The following is a 10,833-nucleotide window of genomic DNA, read 5'->3' as shown; positions in this document are numbered from 1 at the left end:
ATGATAGTCTATGCCATGCTTCTGTGTGTATCCCTTAGCCACCAATCTTGCTTTGTACTTATCAATTTCTCCCTTCTCATTATACTTTGTCTTATATATCCACTTCACCCCAATGGAGTTACAGCCAGCTGGTAGAGTAGTGAGCTCCCAGGTATCATTATTCTTGATTGACTCCATTTCAACATCCATTGCCTGTCTCCAAACTTCATGTTTCACTGCTTCATTGTAAGTAATTGGATCATTGTTAGTGTTGATCACTGCAAGATTGTGCAGTTCCAACTCATCTTCATCAATTTCTGCAGCTTGACCAATTACATAGTCATTCAATCTTACAGATGGTTTTCTTATCCTTGGGCCAAGAGGAGAACTTCTCTCAGCTTCACTATCACTAGATGTTTCACTTACCACATTTTCATTGTTGATAGCTGTAGCTTGTTCATTAGTATCAACTGGATTCTCAGCAATACTTCCATCTGCTGACTCAATCTCTTCCCAGTCATTGTCATTTCTAGCTGGTTTCTTTGGCTTATTCCAATTCCAGCTCTTTGATTCTTCAAAGATCACATCTCTACTGATTATGATTTTATTTTCAATAGGGTCATAAAGCTTATATGCTTTAGACTCTTCACTAACACCAAGCAAAACACACTTTTTGCTCTTGTCATCTAACTTCTTTCTTTGACTGTCATGAATATGCACATGAGCCACACATCCAAAAACTTTAAAATGATGCACAGATGGCTTCCTCCCACTCCATGCTTCCTCTGGTGTCATATCTTTCACACTAAGTGTAGGACTCCTGTTCATCACATAAGTTGCCCATTTAATTGCCTCAGGCCAAAATCTCTTTGGGACACTTCTTGCATGAATCATACTTCTAACAATGTTCAGCAATGTTCTATTTTTCCTCTCAGATACTCCATTTTGCTGTGGAGTATAAGCTGCAGTCAGTTGCCTTTTAATCCCTTCCTTACTGCAGAAGTCACTAAAGGCATTAGAGGTATATTCACCACCTCTATCTGTCCTAAGACATTGTATAGCACATTTAGCTTCTTTCTCAACAAGGGCCTTAAAAGATTTAAAACAGTCAAGAGCAAGAGATTTTTCTTTTAACACATATATCTAGGTTTTTCTGCTGAAATCATCTGTGAATGTTATGAAGTACCTGCTTCCTCCATTTGATTGAGGAGTAATAGGGCCACAGATGTCTGAATGAATCAGTTCTAATCTTGCAGCTGCTCTCCAATTGGCTTGTTTTGGAATAGAGTCTCTGGATTGCTTACCAGCCAAGCAATCAACACAATTATCTTCTATTTCTTCAAGGTCTGGTAGTCCCTTCACCATCTGTTTTTTGGATAGAGTATTCAATCCCTTGAAGTGCAAGTGACCATACCTTCCATGCCACAACACAGTTGATTCTTGCTTTGCAGACATCAAACATCTAGGGTTGATAACAGTTGCAGAAATCACATACATTCTATTGCTAGACATAGCAGTAGTGAACAGCAAACCCTTTTCTTCATGATAAATCTTGCAAGAATCATCTTTAAAGATAACTGTGACTCTCTTTTGCTGCAATTGTCCTATGCTAATGAGATTGGTTTTCAAGCCAGGAACAAAATACACATTGGTAATGACATGAACTAGATCATTAATCTTTAGCCTCACACTACCTTTTCCCATCACAGCCATTCTTGAATCATCACCAAGTTTGACTGAATCTCTATAACTATCATCAAAATCAATGAACCAATCTTGATGACCTATCATGTGATTACTACACCCAGAATCAAGATACCATGGTTCAATAGCATTAACTTTTGATTCTTGATTAGTTCTAGACATAAGCAGCATTTCTTCTACACTATTGTATTCAGCATAGTGAACATTACCTTCATACTCAGGGCATTCACTCTGATAGTGTCCAAGCTTGTGGCATTTGAAGCATTCAACAAACTCTTTGTTTTGCCTTCCTCTGCCACGACCTCTACCACCATTGTTTCTTCCTCTCCCTCTACCAGCTCCTTTCTCAGGATTGGAGATTTTCAAAGCTTGTTCATCTGTAATTTCAGTCTGTCTTTTCATCCTTTGTTCTTGCACAATCAAACTACTCTGCAAGCTATCAATGGACATAGCTGTAACATCATTTGATTCCTCTATGGAGCAAACCACATAATTGAATTTTGAAGACATAGATCGCAAGATCTTTTCAACAACTTCAACTTCTTGCAGAGTTTGGCCCTGTGCACTCATGCGATTTGCAATAGCAAGAGTTCTTGAAAAGTACTGTTCTACAGATTCATTATCCTTCATTTCAAGAACTTCAAATTCACGTTTCAATGCTTGCAGGTGAGCACGTTTCACCTTCGTGGATCCTTGGTACTTGCGTTTCATAGCATCCCAAATGTCTTTGGATGTGGTGCGAACAAGAATCGTTTCCATAATGGAACGATCAATAGATTGAAAGAGGTAGTTCTTTACCTTCAAATCTTTCAATTTGAGCGCTTCAATTGCTTGCAATTGTTCAGCTGTAGCATCAGGTGGCGCCGCCGTGATGCCTGGTTCAATTAAGCCCCAAAGTTCCTTCGATCGAATGAGATTCTCCATTAGCATAGCCCAATGTTCATAATAGCCATCAAATTTAGGAACTTTTGTGTGATTGTACTTCGTTTCTTCCGCCATTGATGAAAAGAAGAAGCTTCAGATGAGGAAGAAAGAAGAAGAATCGTAACAGAAAACGGTTGCAAAAGTGGTTGTAACTGATTTTGGTTAGAAATTGCAATTTCTCTCTCCTCAGGTCCCTAGAGTAAACCAGGCTCTGATACCAATTGTTGTTTTTAGGGGTAATCAGCTCGTCTTATTCATTGATCAAGAGGCCTTTTATAGGCAAAGTACAATAGCTTGCAGTCCAAGCCAACCAGTTGGCTGTGCAAGCCTGCAGGCAAGGCAAGGCAGGCCAGGCTTAGGCGCGCGCGCACATCTGCAGGCCAGCAGGCATGGCTTAGGCTTAGGCTGCAGCCAATTTCTTATCATACAAGCTAACCATTCCTAACAATAGTTAGGTGTGTAGGTGGTTCAAATAAAATTGATTAAATAGACAAACTAAATCAAACAAAATTAAAATTTAATCGATCTAGTTTAGTTCGAATCAAAAATTGAATTGAACTGAAGAAAATCGAATTAGTTTGGTTCGATTTTAAATTTTTCAATTTCTTAAAAACAATAGATGAGTTACCCGAACCACTTACTAATATTATTTTTATAAATATTAGATGAAATAATATGTTTTTATGTATGGCCAATCATAAGAAGGCAATGGTGAAGGATTTGGTAGTGGAGGCATCTTTTCGCTTGGGAGGTTGCTTTGCAAAATAAGTTTAGACTTTAGATTAACAAATGAGAACGATGTATGGGGGTGGGAGCCAAAGAAAAGTGGAACTTTTACGGTAAACACAACATATCGTTTTGGGCTGTTAAAACCGAATGGAGAAGGATGTTTTCCGCTTTATTTGGAAATGTAGAGGACCATCAAAAGTAACTTCGATTGTCCGGCAACTTTTGCTTGATAGAATCCAGGGGGTGTGTTTTATGTGACTCTGAGGTTTCTGGTTTTTTAGGGTGTTTGTTTAGCAATTCTGTCTGTTTTGGGCTGCACTGCTATTTAAGATTTGTTTTCTAATTTCCTGTTTTGGGCCCAGCCCTTTTTATTTGCTTTTTGTATTCTTTGAGGGGTTTTTGTACATCTTGTACTCTATTTCCTCTTTTTAATATATACATATATTTTAGCATCTTAAAAAAAATAAAAAAAAAATAAAAGGTTAAATGTATTACAACTTATGCAATGGAAGTTAGTTTATTTTTTTACAAAGGAAATACAGTTGTGTTAATTTATTTGGTTTTGATTATAATGTATGAATTTATTTAATTTAAAGTTCTTTGACAAATAGTCAAATAGAAAGCATGAAATAGTTTGTAGAAAAATGATAATAGTTTAAAAAATTTAATAGCAGAAAATATACCGAAAAAATAATAATTATAAATACACAGGATAGATATATTGTTTGAAAAAAGATTGATTTTAAACCAATCAATATTCCAACTGAACAAAACCAAAACAGTTAATTTGGTTTAGTTTATTTCTAAAAAACACTAAAATTTTAACCAAATTGAAGAGATTACACCCCATTGTTGTAGCTACTTATAATCATCCTATGAAAAAAAAGTATCTAAACATATAGGACTCAAGTTGAAATATTAGCCGAAAGTTGATTTTTTTTTTTCTATCCATTTTTATATTGCAGCTTTTTATTTTAAAAAATACAACTTTGTCTTAATTAAGATTCAAACACGCATTGATACAACAATTCAACCACTCTGGCATGTACACCAATTGTGATAAAAATTATGTCCACAAAGTGTTAAATCTGACTCACGTTATGAATCAATTATATTTCTTGCGAAATTAATTTACATCCATATTGAGGAATCAATTATCATCAATCAAATAGGAAAGATTTCTAGGACAATTAAGCCCCATCAATTTTCATTGCAAAGTTTATACAATTAAAAACCGATAATTAGAAATCTAGCAAATCATCAAATCATACATTTTCTTTGTGTTTTATTTTACGAAAAAACTTACAATTTCTCATCCTGAATCATTTGGCTAGCTAAGATTAAAAAACTTATAAATAGATGAAAAAAGAAGGCATGTGATCAACAAACAACATGAATTTTTCATAGTGATCGACAAACAAAATTTGGGGGAAGTAAATAAGGAAGTCCGCAATTATGATTTTTAATAATAAAGATTTGTTTTTTATTAGGTGATAGAGTGTGAGTTGTACCACATGAATTATTTTAGTGATGACTTTATACCTTTAGATAAAATGTAAACAACGGATGAGATTTACACTTATCTTTTTTTTCTCTTTTTATTGTAGTTTTATATTAAAAAAAAGAGAATTGCTATATGGTACGACACCTTTGTCGCGTAAAAAGAACGAATGTTGAATTGAATGCATTTGACATTAAAAAACACACCGCTTGAGTGCTATACTCTATTTTTTTTAACAAAAATATTACTCCATCAAAACCGACAAAGCTTTTTGGACCGAATCCTTGCAATACTAGGCAAGTATTCACTGTTGACCATTTGTCACTGTTTACCATCAACAGTCATCTGTTTATGCAAGTGCAACCTATCATGGTGATTGATGAAAAAAGCCGGACTCAGTTTGAACTCGATTCTAGATCAAGAAAACTCATTTCAACTGTAAAACTTTGCCTAAAATATTTGCCCAGGAAAGTAGAAGGGAACGACAGGTGGCAATTATGGTGCTTTCAAGAACACGTGAATAGATTCAAAACTATGATTAACTTTGGGGTGGCCAATGTTAAAACGATGGGATTGATGTGGTGTAGTCTGTTAACAATTCATGTTATTTTGGGTTAGATTAAGTAGTGAGAAGTGGATTGCTGTTTTGGGTGATCAAATGGAAACTACCAAAGTCTAATAGCTTATTCGTGTGATTCCGACGAATTTACTGTCGTACCAAGTATCATTTTCCTAAAAAAAATAATACAAATTTGCCTACATTGGCAAATAACTCGCATCTCTTGCTTACAATAAAGTCTTTCAACCAATAGAGCATGTGTTTTAATTGTGATTAAAGTTAGGAATCCTAATACGTTAACTATGTTTTTCAATAAATTTGAACGGCATAATTAATCACAATTTCAATTTATTTATGGCTGTCTACTTTTAAGTTTATGTAGTTGATTGTGTTTTTAAGTTTATGTAACCGAAGTTAGTGTAGTTCTAAATTTATGAATATACGGTTTTTTGACTGGAATTTGCAAAATAATATGATTCTATTTTCTGTTGTATGTTGCGTTTATAGAGTGCAGTGATGCTTCCGAAGATTTTTTTGCTGATTTTCGAAATGAAATTTATCGTTTCGTAAATTTGGTAGACCCATTTGGAAATCAATTCGAAGTATTAGTTGAAAAAAAATAAACAAATTTTTTTATTTAACGCATGGTTGGTATGCTTTAAAGGATTTTTACAATATCTCTATCGGGGCTTGGGTTAATCTGTTATATACCGGAAGAGGATAATTTGATATTATTTTTTTTGACACAATTTGATATAATTTTAAAAGATAGGTTTAGTGTAATTATAGACCCACCAACAGGTACTTTCTTCATTTCAATATTATTTCATTTTTCTCTCCTCTCTTCACTCATTCTCATAAATCATAATCATTTTTTTTTCTTTTTATGAACACCAAAACCCTCTCTCTCTCTCATCCAAGATTTGTAGCTCTGAATTTTCTTCTAAGGTTTGTAGCTCAATTCAATCTTCTTCTTTCTTCTGATCGATTCCATTTATGAATTTTCACACTTCCTAAATTAGGATTATTACTACTCCATGGAAATGCTTCTTTTTTTTTCTTTTCATTATCTAATCTAATTTTGCTAATAATAACACCTTCAAACTCATTTATCATGTTTTATTTTCATTTTAGGAACACTATTTTCACCGTTTAGCTTTGGATTTACGATCATAATTCAGGTATGATTTTCAATGTTTAACTACTTATTGTTTACTATCTTCTTACATTCCTACTCTTTCTCTCTTTTGTTTTCGTTTGTTTTCTTGCTTTTGCAAAAAGGGTAGGAAAATGTTTTTGTCTTTTGATCTTCTTTAATTTGTTAGAAAAAGGTGAGTTTTTTAGTCTTATGATCTTCTTTGTTCCCTAGTATTATATTCATACATTTCTTCTTCCTGCTTGCGTGCTCTGTAACTCGTTTTCCAACTTTAGCGTCAGCTCAATAGAATTAAAAAATTAAAATAGACATAAAGCTCTGCGCTATTTCATTGAAACAAGGTGTGTGGCAAATATATAAAATCCAAAATTATCTTCTTTTTTTTTTTTGACAATCACAAACTTAAAACATATCATTAATCAAAGTAGTATTAATACAAATAGGTAGTGTCACAAGATAACAGCGACTAGCCCAAGAAATGTCCGCTCTAGCAAGCTTATGGGCAACCATGTTCGCTTGTCGCTTAACAAACTTCACCTTAAAGTTAGAATTTAAAGACAATATACTTTGGATATTACATATAATAGAACTAAATTCAGAAACACAGCTATGTAGCCGTTGTATTGCATTGACTACTCTTTTGGAATCAGTTTAGAAAATTACACAATTTACGCCTCGTCGAGCCACTTCCTTCATTGCATCCAACAAAGCCATAGTCTCGCCTTCAATAATCGTAAACCTTCCTTGATGCCATGATGTTCCCGCCATGATGAATTGACCTGTATAGTCATGAACACACCATCCCGCTCTAGTTTTAGAAAATGTCGAAATTGCATGAAATTAGTGTGTCTCTTTCTCACTAACATGGAAACATGGGCACATCGGTTATTTCAAATTATCAGTTTTGCCTTGATTTCAAATTACTTTTATTTAATTATTTCATTGTTTTTTGCTTTATTAAGAAAATGATGGTTGAATAATGGATTTCAAATTATAGTTATGTTCTTAAACAGTTTATGTATTTTTAATTTTTTAAAGAAATTAAATAATGGATTTTCTTTTGCTGAATTAATTTATAACTGACTATTAATATTTTGATTTCTTTGATTCAATTTTTCCATTTTCTTTACTACTTTATTTTATCTCATTTTAAAAAATGGTTGACTTATTTATGTTTGTGTCATCATTATTTATGTTTGTGTCCTTAATTCTACAAAATTATTGTTATATTTTTTGACAAAATTATATTTCTTAAAAGCACATTTTAGATACGAAACTAATTACTACGGGTATTAGACAATGATGAGAGTTTCGATCGTTCCAAACTAAATACGTTTTCTTTGTTTAACATTTTTTGTTGAAAAAATACACAATCATAATCTACAAATAAGTAAGAATATGAATGTTAACTCCTAATGATAAAGCATTTTAACTCAAAAAGATGAAGAAGACATAAAAAAAAAAAAACAGAGAATGCTATTCATCATTGAATATTGATTGATTCTCTTATTCATCATTAATTACACTTACTTTATTCTTACAATGCAATTCAGTCAATATGGCGTTTCGTGCACTTCCGATTTTGTTGAGACGCACAAAGATATTAACGGGAAAGTCCAGTGTCGATAGTGGAACATGTAAGGTGCATTTACTAGGTGTAAGACATTGGATCGAGGTATGATGATTAATGATTTTTCCTTTTTTTTTATATTAATTTAAATATTATATATCCACGTCAAAAAAATTATAAATGTCATATTAATTTACACTATTTCTTATGATATTTTGTTTTGATTATAGAGGTCACGGGAAGATGCAAGAGCACTGGTGTAATACCTCAAACCAGACGTTCTGTTTTTGGAGCTAGACGTTGACAGAACCCTGGATCTACTTAATCATGTACGTTGAAAAAATGATTTTCGAAATGAAATTTATCGTTTCGTAAATTTCGTAGACCCATTTGGGAATCAATTCGAAGTATTAGTTGAAAAAAAATAAACTAATTTTTTTATTTAATGCATGGTTGGTATGCTTTAAAGGATTTTTACAATATCTCTATCGGGGCTTGGGTTATTCTGTTATATACCGGAAGAGGATAATTTGATTTTTTTTTACACAATTTGATATAATTTTAAAAGATAGGTTTGGTGTAGTTATAGACCCACCAACAGCTACTTTCTTCATTTTAATATTATTTCATTTTTCTCTCCTCTCTTCACTCATTGTCATAAATCATAATCATTTTTTTTTTCTTTTTATGAACACCAAAACTCTCTCTCTCTCTCTCTCATCCAAGATTCGTAGCTCTGAATTTTCTTCTAAGGTTTGTAGCTCAATTCAATCTTCTTCTTTCTTCTGATTGATTCCATTTATGAATTTTCACACTTCCTAAATTAGGGTTATTACTACTCCATGGAAATGCTTCTTTTTTTTTTCTTTTCATTATCTAATATAATTTTGCTAATAATAACACCTTCAAACTCATTTATCATGTTTTATTTTCATTTTAGGAACACTATTTTCACCGTTTAGCTTTGGATTTGCGATAATAATTCAGGTATGATTTTCAATGTTTAACTACTTATTGTTTACTATCTTCTTGCATTCCTACTCTTTCTCTCTTTTGTTTTCGTTTGTTTTCTTGCTTTTGCAAAAAGGGTAGGAAAATGGTTTTGTCTTTTGATCTTCTTTGTTAGAAAAATGTGAGTTTTTTAGTCTTATGATATTGATTGGTTACACTTACTTTATTCGTACAATGCAATTCAGTCAATATGGCGTTTCGTGCACTTCCGATTTTGTTGAGACGCACAAAGATATTAACGGGAAAGTCCACTGTCGATAGTGGAACATGTAAGGTGCATTTACTAAGCGTAAGACATTGGATCGAGGTATGATGATGAATGATTTTTGCCTTTTTTATATTAATTTAAATATTATATATCCACGTCAAAAAAATTATAAATGTTATATTAATTTACACTATTTCTTATGATATTTTGTTTTGATTATAGAGGTCACGAGAAGATGTAAGAGCACTGGTGTAATACCTCAAACCAGGCATTCTGTTTTTGGAGCTAGACGATGACAGAGCCCCGGATCTACTACATCATGTACGTTGTGTCACCAGGAGAATCAGTGATAATTAATATGCGGAATTTAGGAACAAATTAATGAAACATAATAAATATGTTTGACACAGAAATAATTTAACAATAGTACATAAATCCTATCAAAATAAAACTACGCCTTTAGGATTTACATGAAAATGGAAAACCCAATCTTGATTGAGAAGAAGAAAATAAGGAAAAAAAAATAGTCCTACCTTACCAATTACCATCAATAGATAATTGATGTCCGTCAAGTGTTGAGATCATATGCGTACGGTCTGTTGAAATATCGCCGCATGTTTTTCCTTCTTGTCTGTGTAATCATGCTCTCCGCAGCCGTTGCAATAGGTTAGTCTCTTCGTTTTTGGTCTTGCTCGGCACATTCACCCACAATGTCGTCTCACTATGGTTCCCTTTTTTGTTTTTTACTTTCAACAAATGCTCTCTCTCTCTCTCTCTCTCTCTCTCTCTCTCTCTCCCCGAGTCTTTCTCAGATTCACTATATGATTTTCAATGTTTACCTGTTTATTGTTTACTATCTTCTTACATTCCTAGTCTCTCTCTCTTTGTGTTCAATGTTTAACCGTTTATTGTTTACTATCTTCTTACATTCCTAGTCTCTCTCTCTCTCTCTTTGTGTTCAATGTTCAATATTTAACCGTTTATTGTTTACTATCTTCTTACATTCCTAGTCTCTCTACAAATGATTTTTGCACTATAACATATATATTTTCATTCTAGCTAGTAATTTTTTTATTTGCTCCGTACCATGTGTTTTTCAGTCTTGCACATATTTTGGTTTAGTATTTGTCCATGTGTTTTTTCAGTCTTGTACCATTTTTTATTATTAAGTTAATGCTTATCAATGACATTGTAAACAAATTGACACTGTATACTGATCCAACAGTAGTGCGGAAATGAATGTAATTCTTAGTTTTGCCTTGATTTCAAATTCTCTCTATATTTCATTGCTTTTATTTTTCATTTCAATACTTTATTAAAAAAATGATAATTGGTCCACAAATCATAGTTCAACTGGCAAAAATGCCGAAATTGCTAGTATCGGAGTTCGAACTTTGGTGCTCCATTTCGTCTATCAACCTTTTTTTACGGAAAAAAGAAAATAATAGTTGAATATTGATTGATTCTCTCATTCATCATTAATTACACTTAC

At 32.8% G+C, this 10,833-nt stretch overlaps 1 long non-coding RNA gene across 1 annotated transcript; it reads left to right on the top strand.

Annotated features, from left to right (window-relative positions):
• Window positions 1-8,655: 8,655 nt before the first annotated feature.
• LOC123905586 lies at window positions 8,656-10,604 on the top strand. The gene is made up of 4 exons (XR_006808428.1): window positions 8,656-8,875; window positions 9,063-9,109; window positions 9,319-9,440; window positions 9,564-10,604. It is a non-coding gene; the product is annotated as an uncharacterized LOC123905586 (long non-coding RNA).
• The last annotated feature ends 229 nt before the right edge of the window (window positions 10,605-10,833 follow it).

This window comes from Trifolium pratense, linkage group LG1 (assembly GCF_020283565.1).
Source record: "Trifolium pratense cultivar HEN17-A07 linkage group LG1, ARS_RC_1.1, whole genome shotgun sequence".
In the NCBI taxonomy this organism is placed as follows: Eukaryota; Viridiplantae; Streptophyta; class Magnoliopsida; order Fabales; family Fabaceae; genus Trifolium; species Trifolium pratense.
This window is presented reverse-complemented; position numbering and strand designations above follow the sequence as displayed.